The following is a 15,834-nucleotide window of genomic DNA, read 5'->3' as shown; positions in this document are numbered from 1 at the left end:
GAATGCAACAAGAAGGCAAGTTGGCGTCCCTCGGTAATGGGGTACCACTGAATGTGGTAACTCCTGCAACAGCCGGAATGGATGCTGAGGGCGAGTCAGCGGTCCTCGGTGTTGGGGTGCTCAACCCAGCAGCAACCCCAGTTATGAACACTACATCTGGAGTGTCCCCAAGGTGGAAGGAGCTGTGGCCTGTGTCCAGGCAATGACCCGCCGATTTGGAAGCAGGGAGATCATCGACTAAAAAGCCACATGAGCCAGCCTACCTGAACCTGCCGGCTGCGTAAGTCAAGCTGGACACTGGACTATCTGCAAAAAATAGAAAAACAAACAAATGGGCAAAAAACAACAATAAAAAACAGGTCTCTTCTTCACACCCAAAGAATGGAGTCGGTCCTTAGAGAAAAAACATACCCTGGAACTTAATCAAAAGATTAAGTGGGTCTGTTGCTTGGATTTTTCGTTTAAGATTGCAAACTATACCACTGAAGAACAGATACTACACTTTGATCCTAACCAAAAAGGTCAGGCGTTTGTGTTTTTTGTTTTTGTTTTCTTTATTGCCAAGGGCCCCCTATTTTTTATACAATACTTTATTAAAATATGTTATAAAGAATTGGAGGTCCTTAAACAATGTGGCATGAAGCCAAAAAAGAGAATGGGGGAGGGGAGAAATGGGGGTCGGGAGTCATCCACTTTGTCTATTCCTTAAGCTAGTTCATCACTCACCATAATACCTCATTCACTGTGGGCCTAAGCTATTTAAAATATCCCCACATGCGTGAATGTTTTTCAAAAATTTTATTCACAAAAACAAGAAAAGCAATTTTTTTATTGAGAAAAAAAATCAAAACATGTACAAACATAAGAGAAAACAAAAATTATACATGAAAACAAAAAGGAAAAAATGTTGAATGATGGGGGAATGGGATATATCTAAGCCTTAAATACACCGCAAAATAAACAAAAATAACAATAAGAAAAAAGAAATGAACTAAACAAAATGCTAACGATAGTGAGGGACCTCCCAACCTACTCTAGTTGTTGAAGTGCTTGTTGTTTTCTGACTATTTATGAAAGCAAGAAAGATACTTCCTAAGAGGGAGAGTGCAGTTTACGGGCAAAAGAAAGGTGGGCCCTTGGGGTATACAATGACCTCCAGAAAGAGAACCATGGGAATGGGTCAAGGAATGAAAATAACTTTCTGGGGAAGAGCATTCTGGAGGTATTCTAACACCTAAAATAAATGGGGGACGTGACTCATTCACACAACTAACTAAGGGATGATTCTTTTGACCTTTGATTTTCGGGACCTAAGGGCGGTGTGTGCCATGCTTAGGCAGGGAACACATACTCAAATTTGTTTTGAATAAATACATAGATAGCAATACCACACCATTTTTTCTTTAGATTGAATAAATTCAAATCAAGCATTATTGAAAAGAGCATAAAAAAACAAAGAAATAATGTTTAGTTTTTTAAAATCGGCTGATTAGAACTGGAGTTATGACCATTCAAAGTATCAAAAAAATGTGTGGTTCACTGGACATTTTGCCTTAAGTCAGTCCTATCCAAATGCATATAAACTTGTGACTGCAAATGGTAGAAAATTTACACAATTTACAGACTAATCTATATTTAAAAAGATGTATCTTCAGATCTTTTTAAGATATTATGATGAAATTTTAAGCATATTATCATAATACCACAAAGGTTCAGTTGGTGTTATTTAGGACCATCTCAGTTAGTAACTTGCATACTAATTAGCATATTCCAGTTTCATTTTAACAGCTTTAAGTAGAAACATCATAAAAACAGCTAAGAAAAATGGTAAGTAAGGCTTTATTCATCATAGGAATTCCTACCTAACTAATATTCCTGGAGAACCAAGTGCAAAAGAGATTCAGACAATTGCACTTAAGGGTACAGCGAGGATACTAAAAAGAGCTCTCGGTTGGTTTCAATAAAAAACGGGGCAATGTTGACAGCTGGTTTGGCTGCCCCATACCCAGCATTACAATCTTCAAAGGAAGAAAAAAAAAAAAAAAAAAAATGGACATTATCATTTGCTATTATAACATCATGAAAAATCCAAGATGGCGACCAGGAAATCCAAAATGGCTACCACTAGATGATTCAAAGAAATTATTAACAAAATATGGCTTGTAGCATATCAAATTAAAGGACATTTTGTACAAATTAGAATTATGCTTTCAAGTACATTAAACTAATTAGCATAATTAAATTTCATTTTCCAGTAGAAACATCATAAAAAAAGTTTAAAAAATGGGAGGTAAGGTAATCATCATGCGAAATGTTATTCTGATGGACTTTATCATTTGTCATCATTACACCGTGAAAATCCAAGATGGCTACCACAACACAATACAAAGAAATTAACAAAATACGGCTTGTATCAAATAAAAGGAAATTTTGTACAGATTACAATTATGTTTTCAAGTACATAAAACTAATTAGTATAATTAAATTTCATTTTAACAGCTTCAAGTTACCGTGACAATTATCAAGTATGATTCTACCACTATTTTGTATAATTTTTTTATTTTTAAGTCATTGTCGAGACTTCAAGAGACATTACAGCCATTTTTTCTTGTTCTTATGCCACACTCGACACTACTTGTTTTTTTAACCGAATAGACATTTACAACACCAAAAATTTGAGGTAGGTAGAAGAGTAACTTGCCTTTGGTAACATTTATTTGTTAACTATTTGTTTTTTTACCACTTTTTCATACCTCTGTGGATTGTAAAACAAACCCAATAAAAGTTATTCTTTTACTAAACTGGATAAGTGTTTTATGCGTTTTCACTGATTCTAAAAGCGTGATCATTGTCGGTCATTCCTTTTCAAATAATTTATTTTTTTAAAATATTCTTTTCCTTTCCATAATTCAAAATTTATGTTTTCTAAATAACAAAAAAAAAAAAAAAATGAATACTTTGTTCATAAGTTAGTTAATGAATGATTTGTTTACATATTTTTTTTGTGCACGTCTCAGCACACAAAAATTCTCATGCTTATATGCGGTTGTTACTACTCGTGCATAAAACGTTTTTATCCAATTCTTTTCAAATTTGAGAACAAAAGAAATAAATATATTCGCTATTAAATAGTGTTTGAAAACAGTTTCTATCTTTACTTATCTTTGTACAACAAAGCATTAAGTTTGAGGCATTTTATTTGCAACTCGAAAACCAAAACCAACAGCAACAAAAAAAAAAAAAAAGAAAGTTCATTGTCAGTTATTCTTTTTTAAAAAAATATTCTTTTCCTGTCGTTAATTAAAAATGGTACTACTACAGCTTATCGCCGAAAATGGAGACGCCATTTTGGGGGGGGGCACCTGTCATCAAAATAAGAGGGAGCCATCAGTATTTAAATGATTTTAGACGAGCCGTTACCCCACTGACTAGGAGTGTCAGAAGTCGCCATTAAAGGGGAGTGATAAACATTTGATTAATTAGACTCGCTATCTTTCGAAGCATATAACAACATGAATAATGTAATTTAAACCCTATTTTTTTTTCAATAAAAAGAGCAAAGACCAAATTTTAAAATAAGAAAAGGTTTAATCGAAAAATATACAATATTTTTTTTAATTGGTTTTCTTTAAAAAAGATTTCACGAAATTCAACAAATTTGAACTTAATCCAAATATAATAAATATATATAAATTAAAAAAAAATCACTTACCTATAAAAAATACTAATCAATGAGTGCTTCCATTCTTCATTTATAAAAATTTGTCCATATTTATATTTTATATTCCATGTAATTTTAAATAAAAGAATTTTTTACGCAAGGGTCCAAAGAGACCACGATTTCGTAAGCGAATATCCACTGTTAGCAGAGCAATGTTTCCTCTCTTTCTTCCAGTTGTCAAATACGGATGCCTAAAACGGCCATAATTACTTCAAAAACGTAAAAACAATACATACACGTGAGTCATCGTGACTTGTGCACAAAAAAAAAAGGGTAATTATATTTGGTTGTCTTCCCTTTGACTTTCTGACATATGCCTTATCTCCCCTTTGTATTTTTGACACGTTTGTTGCCAACAACAAAATTGGTCAACATCGGTTAACATACTTGAAAAATGATCACATTTCACTCATCAGTTTTTGCCGTTTGAGGAGAGGGAATGCGTTAATGCCTTTAAGCGATTCGCAGACAGAAGCAGTACAGACAACCAGTAAAGGATTAGCGGAAAGACGTAAGTGGAACACGCCTCCGGCCTACTTTTAAGGGAAAAACCCCTACAAAGCCAAATCCTCACAGACGCTTCAACCTTTGCTTGTACTTCCGACCAATTCTTGTTCAACTGGAGGCCCGGTCCAAACCAGGCCGTCAATCCAATTGAAACGACCTGGTAGCGAAGGAGCGCCTCTCTAGTCTAGCCAGTGGATTTGCTAAAGTTGACTACAGCCCCTGTAATCTCTTCGTATAGCCTGAGTGCCTTTATGATGGTGTAGATATCTCTCAGGCTTGAGATGCACACCATCACGTCATTGGCATAAGTGGAAACCCTAGCGCACGCACCGCCAGGAAGAGCAATTCCGAACAGGGTCAGTCCAGTCTCCGCCTCAATTTGCACAGGAATGGTTCAAGCACGAGTACATAAAGCAGGGGAGACAACGGACAACCTTGATGTACCAACTGAGAGATAATGAAAGGTTCCGACCGCATCTCATTCACCTCAACAACTGCCGTCAATAGAGTGTACAAAATGAAGAACCATCTGCGAAAATCCGGATTAAAACCTGGGGCCTCTAGAACAGATCTCAGGAACCCATGGTCGACCCTATCGAATGCCTTGGACTGATCTAAATTGATCAGTGCAGCTTTGGTGCTGTCTTCTAATCCCTCTATGATCGTGCGGACAAGATGTAAACTGTTTTGAATTGATCTCCCCTTCACAGATCAGGTTCAACCAAGTCAGTAATAACCACCTGCAACCAGTTTGCAAGAATGCATGCCAAAATCTTTAACTCTGGCAGAGTTATGGGCCTAAAATCATCTAGCCCCCCCCCCAACATATGCCTCCTTCTTCTTCAGAAGTGTGACCACTTCTTTGCTAACCTGACCCAGGATGGATCCCATGTCAAACCAGTGGTTAAACACACCCATCAGAATCGGAACAAATATGTGTGACAGCCTCAAGTACAGTTTGTAGGGCAAACCATCGAGCCCCGGAAATTTGTTGTAGCCAGCCTGCTTTAGCACAACAACTACTTCACACCCTATAACCCAACCATCACAACTAGCTGCTCCAGCTGCAACCAGTCAAATAGTCACAAAACACCTGGCTGCAGAGTCTGGACAACTGAGAGAAGCGATCAGCGAAATGCTTTTGGAACCCCTCACAGATCTCCCAAGCCGATACAAGATCGTGTCCTTCTGGGCTCTGAACTTTACGGATGTAGTTGTCCAATCTGCGCCGCAGTGAAGATCTACGCTCTGATGCGTCAACATTCATGGCTTTGTTGGACACTCTTTCTAAATAAGCTCTAACTACTTTCATTCATTCCGCTCACTAGACGAGCATTTCAGGTTCTCCTTCTATCGCTTTTTCCCCGCCTTCACCACCTTATTCCAGCCATCTGTTGTTGTTTTTGTTGGTGCACCCTTATGTTGTTTTAGGGGAGCTGCTACTTTTGGAGTTCTGTCCAGGGCCTGAGCAGCTGGGGTTTTTTGGGGACAGTTTTTTAACATGTGTCCTAGCTGCTAATAATGCCAGTAATGAGGCTCCCTACCCTCCACAATGACGCGAATTGTACAGGTACTGCATCTGAGCAAAGGCGGTATCTTATTAAATCCATCCTGGTCTAAATTTATCTTAACTTGGTAGTCCCCTAACATCAAGTTTTGGGGGCCAGGTGACAATGATGGCCACTCTTCAGGAGCAGCTTATGGCGTTTTGAGAGCTGCTACTGGTGTTTTTGCAGCTCCCTGTTTGGCAACCCCTTTCTTTTTTGTTGGGGACCTGGACTTCCACGTTTCTTCTTTTTTTCTGCTGCTGCTGCAACCACTGCTTCTGCTGTTACAACTGCTAATCTGTGCAAATACATCGTCCAGATCTAATATCTTCTCTATAGCAGCTTCCTGGTCATAGGGGTCTTCTTATGCCATCTGATCAGGGTTGGTGGCTGCCTTTTTTGGCAAATCCATAGACCTGACTGGCCTTACTCCTATCCTCAGGAGCATGATCCTCCCATGGGCAGGCTAGCTAACCATTGAAGCCCGTCGGCCAGCCGGTGTATGAATCCACTGACCCTGATCAACCGTCCTAGCTAGAGGAGACACGTTGGGGTCTACAACATCAAAAAAGTCTGGGGAGTAGCCACACAAGGTGACTAGCTCCCATCTATTTATAGTGCAGGGGGGGGGCAGCACCAAGAGGATTGGCTTCAGGCAGGCTTGACAGGTCATACCTGCCATGCCGTTGACTTTTCCTATGGGTACCACTATTGAGAGTAGTGCCCCAAACTGAACTTAGTGTGACACCTCTCACCGAACTTGGAACACTACACCCAGTAGTTCCCAAAACTGAACTCTCCACTGCAACATTACTCTCTGCTGCTACCAAACAGGAAGAGCTAAAAGGGGTGGCCCTTCCAGTGACATCTTTTTGGAGGATGTTACTAGGGAACCTGAACAAGGGGAGGAGCCTCTCATGCTGCTCCTCCCTGAATCGACTGAACAAGAAGGGCCAAAAGGAGTGGCCCTTCCAGCGAGATCCTTAGCATTACAAGTTGATTTTTTCCTTTTAGATAATTGTTATTTTATCAAATTGCATGAAAAGAGATATATGTAAAAGATGCTTAAAACCGTTTGAATTATTCAAATACCATCAGTAGTTCAAAAGTTATGAAAATTTTAAGTGCCAAAATTTAGGCTTTTCCGTGGACATTTTTCTTTAGAAGAAGAAATTATGGACCTCAACATTTCAGGAAATTTGGTAATTTTGCCACCATTTATTTATTTTTCAAGCTATTCTCATAAAACTTGGTACTCTTATGTAAAATTGTGTGCTCTTTCTGATTATGCAGTCAAATCTGATGTATCTCTTTACCATAAGCCATGAATTATAAATTAAGATGTACAAATTTCAATTTTTTTTAAACTGGCGCATGGTACCATACAGTGGGTGTCTATTCATGAACAAAACTAAGTATTATAGTAGTATTTAAATATAGCTTTATTGAGAATAGACATTTTCCTGCCTTCTCACCAAAGGAGAGCTTAATCTTGGGTGTAGCCATTGAATGCCTAAAGAGCATTCATGGGCGGTATTTACTACTCTCCTCAAAGAAAAAAAAACTGAGTAGACATGAATTAATCTCAGAAATAAGTTGAAGAAAATTTTTCATATAAATTTTAGATTTCTGTAAAAGATGGAAATTCTCATAGTCGACCAGAACTTATGCATTTTGGGACCAGTCCAATTTTCAATTTTGTAAATCCTCTCCATCTGGCCCAAAATATATTCTGAGATGCAACCATAAATCTACATGAATCCTTGTAGATTTTCATCCAGGATACCAGGAATCCTGATAAGCAACAACTATATATTCACCAGTTGATGGTAATTTTTGTCATTTCTATTCTGTTGTTTTACTGAAAATTCAACTATGTAAACAAAGAAATGAAACAGTAATTTTGTACCTTATTTACACCTTAACATTTAAAATAATTATTTTTATAGGTTTTAGGGTATGGTGAAAACGAATATCACATTTAAATTTTCTGCAATTAAGTAGTTTTCCGGATATTAAGCAATGTCATTTCTTATGTTATCATTGGTGGCCATCTTGGTACGTGCAAGCGCGCAAACGTAACCCTGAGAAACTATGCGCAAACGCACATACCAAGATAGGCACCAGCAATAACATAAGAAATGACATTGTTAAATATCCGGAAAGCTACTTATTTGAGGAAAATTTAAATGGTATCTTCGTTTTCAGCATACCTGAAACCTTAAAGGTAGTCATTTTAAAGAAAACGTTAAGGTGGAAACAGGTAAAAATTTACAAAATGTATCACAAAGAAATTCTAATTATTATTATTATTTAGATATCCTCAGTTAAAAAAAAAATGGATTTGTTTTACAGATTCGAAAAAATTGTCATGACAATGAGTTAAAAATAAATTCCAGTTTCACGATATATTTTATTTAATTGTTAAGTGAAAATACAGAATAGTTAATAAAACACTCTTCCTTCCGCCATGTTAAGAATGGGTTTCTAAATAATAACATTATTTCAGCATAGCAGCATAAGTGCACAAGTACCTTTTACTTGTTATATATATATATTTTTTTTAACCACTAAAAAACACAATTCTTTCTTAAGTATAAGTAAGAAGTAAATACCATGATAACAGAAACGCATGTACTTAGTCCATTTTGTTGTTTTTTAACGCTTTAAGTACATGTGTACTAAAAGCATTAACAACAAAAGTACATGTACATGTTAGTACATGTGTACTAAAAGCGTCAAAAACAACAAAATAGTATTGCTTGAAAATCAAATTTGAGAAACTTGAAAATAGTTTTTTTAAATTGACAAACTCAGAATAAAAAATGAAACTGATTTTTCTGCTTTCGTTTTTAATTTCTACAAAAGATAACATTTTAAAGAAAATTCCGCACAATTAATAATTATCAAATATTTACATACATGAAAATAATTCTGAAACTATTATCTATATGAAAATGGATAATATATACTGATTTATCTTATCAATTATAAAATATTCTTCGTCAACTTTGCTTGGTCGTAACTTTGCTTCCTGTCGTTGTAAAAATATAAATCAAAGTCCAGTAAAGATGGACTAGGTGTGTCAGAATTTTGGGGGAATTTTTGACACCTTTAACACAAAACTGCGAATAAAATATACAAAACTCGTAATTTCTCTTTTTAAAGTGGTTTGTTTAATTTCTTAATGGAATATACTTCCAAAATAAACTATTAAAGTTTTTTGAAAAATAATAGAAATATTATTTTTTATTTTTTAAAAAACAGTGTTTACAAAGTGCTACGCGCGCTCATGCAGCCATGTTTTTACGTAATAAAATGAAGTTAAATTTTTTTCAATTTAAAAATCTATCAAAATTTTTCTATTGGTTCAATTTTTACAATATTTGCAGGTTTAATGCAAAATTTTATGCTCTTTCCAATAAACTGAATATAATATTCTAGACAAACGTTTTTTTTTTTAAATTCACCCCCATCCCATTTTGAAATATCTATTAAAATGAAAATAATTTTCTCACCTCAATTTTATATCACAAATTGAAGATAAAAGATCAATAAATAAAATAATCTATATATAGAAAAGCAAAAATGTATGTATGTATGTATGTACGCTTTTCCTCGATGTCCACTTTTTTCAGAGAAGCGCTCGCTCGCTTCACAACTTCTTAAAACTTTTTATATCATCTATAAATTGCAATATCTCACACTTAACCACGGAGCTCGCCTGTCTATTTAATTTTATTGACTTTCAAACATTAATTATTCCACATTTCCCGCATCGGCACGCGTTACATTCGGTTTTCGGTATAAACAAAAAGCGAAACTCGACTAATTACTGGCCGAAAGCCAGTGGTCTCTAGAGAGCTAAGTAACATTTGGTCAATGTCGACCATCATATCAGACGGTAGCTTTCATTTCCAGATGAGATGCTCCCCCTAATAAACAGGGAGCGTTTTTTTAAAAACAAACAAACCGATTTATTGACCTCATTAAAAACTGTCCCGCACAGAATGCTAACTGCTGAATACCTATCGCCGTCACGTCAATCAAAAACGCGCACCTGTTTTTTTTTTCACACTTTACTATTTTCCAACTGCGCGTCAAGGCTTCGTTTTTGTTTCACGGGCACCTGTTTTTTTTCACATTTCGGGTTTTTTTCACACTCACCTACAAACACCCGGGCAACGCCGGGTACCCCTCGATAGTCTAATTTAAAACAAAAAAAGAATAGTTTTGTGCAAATTTACCTGTAAAGTCAAAAGTTTAAAACCTTTTTTTTTTAAAACATGATTTTTTTTTTAAGTGAAACCTCACATTTTAAAAATTTTGTCCTGAAAAGATTGAATACCTACAATTTTTTTCTGCTTCATTCAATGTTTTTTTTTTTAAAGTTAAACAAAAAAAAAAAATCACTCCATAAAGACGAAATAAAATATATTAAATAAAAAAACTTATGTATTTCTTTAAGAGAATAAAAAAAAAAAAAAAAAAAAAAAAAAAAAAAAATCGAAAAATCGGTCAAGTGGAATTTTTTTAACGGCAAAAACTGATAAGTGAAATGTGATTATTTTTCAAATACGATGGCCCATATTGACTAACTTTTGTTTACAGCCAGCAATAGAAAGGGAAATTAATTCTGGCCCTTACAGGCCACTGTAGTTCTTAACTCGAAAAAAAGGAGACAGTTGTCTCTCTTTATTTCCGTTCTGAAACATCTGATGTTGCGCTATTTTTTAATACTTGCTTAAAAAAGTATTTTATTTAAAAAGGACATGGAATATAAAATATAAATATGGATAAATTCTTAACAATGAAGAATGGAAATACTCATAGCATAGTATTTTTTTATAGGTAAGTGATTTTTTGGAATTTATATATTATATTCGAAGTATGTGAAAATTTGATTTTCTTGAAATCTTTTTTAAAGAAAACAGATTTAAAAAAACAAATATTGCATATTTTGTTATTAAACCTGATATTATTTTAAAATTTGGTCTTTACTCCTTTTATTGAAAAAAAAATAGGGTTTGAATTACATTTTTCAAGTAGTTATAAGCTTCAAAAGATAGTAAGTCTAAATATTCAAGTTTTCATCACGCATCTTAATGGCGATTTCTGATACTGCTAGAGATGGACTTCTATGGTTATATAGCCTGTAAAATTTCAGATATATCCAATCAAATTTGAGCGCATGCATATGTATACAAACATAACCTATGAAATGTAAACATTGGAAAAACAGTTTCCTTTCTTGATGTCGTCATTTTTTACTGTTTTTTGATTTTCAACTTGGAGCATAAAAACATTGAACGCATAAAAGAAAAATAAATTAACATCATTGGAATGCTTATTCTTCCCATCAATGTAATTCTTTTAAAAATTGACCCACAAATAAAAAAAGATATGACTTGTTGAAGCACATTAGGAATGTAATATTGCTGATGTCCATGAAAATACAGCATACACTTGTAATGCTACATCCTTGGATGCCGCTCGGGAACACGGGGGGAAGGGGGTATCCCCCACCGAACTCATCGAATCTCTTAGGGACATTAGTCCCGATGCTCCAACCCGGCAAGAACCCACCAATTCGGAGCGAGGAGACTGTCACTGAATTAGTGGTACTTGTGCCTCCCCAAACCTGTCTGCTGCTTGTTCTATCGAAGGAAGAAGTGACCTGCAAAAAATAGAAAAAGGACAATTAGTGGTCCCTAGACTTAACGCCCAAAAAATGGGGTCAGTCAACGGGAGATGCTTTAGCTTCAGCAGGGCTGAAGAAGCAAAAAAGCGAGTGCAGATGATCTTGAAAGTATAAGAAAACTTTTCCCAAAATCTAACCGATGTGAAAACTCCAACGCAAAAAGCCTTTTGTGGACATAAACGCGCAGCCATTTTACATTTTATATGTAAAATAATAACATTCTGTTTTTTTAAACCAAGTTAATTTAAACTAAACAGAAATATTATTTCCATCAAATGATAAAAAGTCAGACCAGTTGAATTGTCAGATGATTTTACTTATCACCAAAAAAACGTGTTGGTAAATTTTTACTTTCTTTCCAACTTGATGACTTTTACAGATTTTAGAGTATGCTGAAAATGAATAAAAAACACGTTGGTAAATTTTTACATTAGGTTCACCCTCACAATTTTCGACTATGCTGAATACGAAAATTGCATTGAAATTTTGCAGAGACAAGTGGTTATCTATATATAGAAAAGGGAAAATGTATTTATGTGTGTTTGTATGCCTGCTAAAAACTTTTGACAGAACAAAAATTCACAAACTTGGTTGGTTGTTTTTGTTTTACGGTATATCAACTCTTTTCACGTTATTTAATGCTGAATCCAAAGATTTTGAAGAAAAATTTTTTTAATAGAATATATTTGTTGTTTTCACGTCGGTTTCTATTCAACCCATAGTTGGGACCCTAACAGGTACTATCACTCCAGGTCAGAGTGAACCTGGGAGCAATGGTAATTAAAGGGTGGCTCCACACTCCCCAAAGCCCACAAGCTGGGGCCCTCACCACTGGATATAGTTTAAGGTCATATCCAGGACCCCCATTGAGGAACTTTTACCCTCTGCAGGGGGGCAGTCGGCGTATTCTAATGCCCCACCGACAGGGCCTCACAAATTTGGTCTCATATGAAAGCCTCATCCTTCGCTCGACAAATATCGAAAAATTAGCCGAAAACGTTAATTTTTTCACCCTGAAATTAGTACTTTTCTACATGGGGGGGGGTCAGCAAAAACCGTCCTCTCATGACGATGTCGCTTCTACGTTGGTAAGAGCACTGGGTCATTATCTAAACATTTTGGGTTTGAATCGTGGTGTGAGATGTTTAAATTTTAATATCGAAGCAGGGTTATTTAAGCCATTTTTCATGTAACGTTCGTTTTTCTGGGTTTTTTTTTTTTTTTTACTTCGCTTATTCTTAGGTTTTCATTAAAACCCCTCAAACCCCGACCGACCCCCCCCAAAAAAAAAACACCAGGACAATGCGGGTACCCACCGATTTTTTAAATTTTAATATTGAAACAGGCTTATTTAAGCCATTTTTTCACGTTTTTTTTAACGTTCATTTTTCTGTTTTCTTTTTTGTTTTTCCGAGTTTTACATTTAACATCGTTCGTTTGCCTTACGTTAGTTTTTTTGTGTTTTTTTTTTCGATTTTTTTAAGTTTTAACTTTTTTTTATATAATATTTAATTTTTATTTAATATTTAAAAATATTTACTTCGCTTATTCTTAAGTTTTGATTGCCCCCCCCCCCCCCCGGTTTGCCTGACGTTAGTTTTTTTTTTGTGTTTTTTTTTCGATTTTTTTAAAGTTTTTACTTCGCTTATTCTTATGTTTTTATTAACACCCCCCCCCCACCGCCCGAGCACACGCACCTCTAAACACCCGGGCAATGCCGGGTACCACCCCACTAGTCAAAATATAAAAAACTTATGCACTGTATTCTTTGGTGGTCATGTTTTGTATGTGCGCCATAAACAAATCTACTTCTCTGTGACTGACACTAAATTTTAAAGGTGAATTTGAATGTTGTCTTCTTTTGTTTTGTTTTCCACAATTTTCTTAAATGACCTTTTCCAGATAAAGAGTAACTTATATTACGAGTTTTACTATACACATAGATTCGAAAAAGTTGTCAAAAAAACAAATATATAACAAACAAATGTTATCAAACGCAAGATAAGTTATTTTTCTACTTAACTGGGTACTTTTTTAAATATTTTTATTTAATGTAACATGTTTATTTAGTTCGAAAAACATAGTGCTTACCGATGTATTGGAAAATTTAAAATGGCGCCCGCCCGACTCTCTCTTGAACACGGTAAGTTTGGGAAAATGAGTTAAAAATGAGAAACTATACAAAATACTGTTAGAAACATCGAATATATGTCAGCCCATGTCACGGTAACATATTTAGCGAGTTTCTAAGTATTTTGTATAGTATTTTTTTATTTTTAACTCAGTTTCCCAAACTTACCGTGTTCAAGAGAGAGTCGGGCGTCATTTTAAATTTTCCAATACATCGGTAAACACCGTATGTTTTTTTAATTGAATAAACATGTTACATTAAATAAAAACACTAAAAACATATCCAGTTAGGTAGAAAAGTAACTTTTCTTGCCTTTTTATCATTTATTTGTTCTATATTTGTTTTGTGACAACTTTTTCGAATGAGTAATAAAAACTACCTTTTTTTCTTAATATTGTTATCATATTTGTATTTTTTGTGTAAATAAAAAATGGTTTTAAAATTAGGACCCCCCCCCACACACACACATTAAAAAGGGTAAACACGATAAAAGATGCTGGCTAAGAGAGAAATCTTTTTAAGTTTTAAACAGAGACGAGATGGACCAACCAAACTCACTATTCCTCCTTTTTTGAGTTGGCCTTGTGCCTAAATTTTTTTGTTCATTTTCCCTTTTGTATTTTTTCTTTCTTGTAAATAAAAAATTTGATACCTCAAAGTGTAATATCTGTTCTAAAGTGATTGCTGCCTGCAGTGCTGCCTGCTGCCCTACACTTTTTTGGCCTCGGTTAATGGAGGAGAAATCCTTCATGTCTGATACATTTTTTTATTTTTGTTACTAACCAAAGTGCCCCTTTTAGGGGAGCTGGTTTCCTCCCGCATTAAAAACCGACCTTGTGTTCAACTCTGTCCTCGTGGAGAGGAAAGTAAACAACGAGAGAGAGAGAGAAGGCTTGCAAATAATGTGGATATTGATGGCATTATATCGAATACCAGGTGTGACTGTGACACGACATGTTCATAAAGATATTAGGAACCTCATAATTAGTAACTTTGTTAATATAATTAAATAATATATACGCACCGTTCGAAATGGACAAGAAAATTGTTTATTCCAATTGAGAAAAAGCGGAAGTTGACATTTCAGAAGTAACCGGTTTATGGCAGTTACGCATGCGTATTATTTCCTGAGATGAGAAAAAAACAAAAAAAAACACAGGAAGCTTTCCAGGGTTGTTAGATTAGCCTTTTTAAGGCCAAATTTCACTTTTGCCTTTTTTTAAATTTAGCTTCAATTTTATCGTTTTTCTTGTAATTTTGCCAAAATATTGGTAAACACATTGGTCAATCCGAAAGCCGTTCTTAACATGGAGAGGTTGGGGTGCTTACGCTGGGGCACGTCGTAAAAATTGACCAACACATTATTAGACGCAAAGGCTGAAATAAAATCAGAAAAAAAATTAATTTTTGTTATTTTTTCATCATTTTTATTAGATCAAATGTACGATAACCGGGGCCGCCATATTGCTTTTAAAATTTAGCCTTTCTAAGGTTTGATAAATTGGCCTTTTTAAGGCCAAATTTTGTATTTTCCGCTCTTGGAACAGTTTTGGCTACCATTTTTGTAATGAAAGAACGTAAAAAGGCCAATCTGTCAAAGCTTGGATGGACAAATTTAAAAAAACATATGGAGACTTCGATTGTCGTACATTAGGGACTGCCAAAAGTCATCCCAGAATTACCCCACCCTTGTAACACGATGTAACTTTATTATAAATTAATATTATCAGTATAACTTTTGTACCATTTAAAAGAAGAAGGGCAAAATAAACCAGTAATAATTTAAAAACATTTTTTCATCGAACATGAAATTGCGAGACGAAAATCGTGTTTACATAATTGGCGCTTTAAAATAACGTTCCCATGTTCCTATTTACAATGTTTCCCAACGGGACAGAGTTAGACGGCAGGGTCGTTTTTTAACGTGGAGAAAAGGAACAAAAATAAAAATTGTCTCAGTCGTGAAGGATTTCTCCTCCACCGACAGAGAACAAGAAATTAAAGTGCAGCAACTGCAGCATCTGAAGAACAGATACTACTACACTGTGATCTTGTCCCGAAGGCCAAGTCCCGTATTTAATAAATCTAGCAAAAACTCAACTACGTAATGGTCAAATTTTCGATACTTATCCATTTTAGAATGAAATTACATATAAAATGCAGTTTTCATAAAATATACGAGGGAAAATATTTTTTAATGCGTCCCCCCCCCCATTTATTTTTTCGA

The 15,834-nt window shown here is 35.0% G+C and overlaps 1 protein-coding gene across 3 annotated transcripts in view; it reads right to left on the bottom strand.

The window, feature by feature from the left end:
- The window catches only part of LOC145267126 (uncharacterized), a 545,487-nt gene extending 530,718 nt beyond the window's left edge, over window positions 1-14,769 (bottom strand). For 2 of the 3 annotated variants that reach the window (XM_080123160.1, XM_080123163.1), the window contains exon 1: window positions 14,632-14,769. The gene's annotated coding sequence lies outside the window, so the exon portion shown is untranslated. The remainder of the gene's footprint in view (window positions 1-14,631) is intronic. The other variant, XM_080123161.1, reaches the window with a different exon arrangement.
- Window positions 14,770-15,834: the final 1,065 nt, after the last annotated feature.

This window comes from Euprymna scolopes, chromosome 42 (assembly GCF_053919585.1).
Source record: "Euprymna scolopes isolate OS-2025 chromosome 42, ASM5391958v1, whole genome shotgun sequence".
Classification (NCBI taxonomy): Eukaryota; Metazoa; Mollusca; class Cephalopoda; order Sepiida; family Sepiolidae; genus Euprymna; species Euprymna scolopes.
Note: the sequence above shows the minus strand (reverse complement) of the source record. Positions and strands in the feature narration are given on the sequence as shown.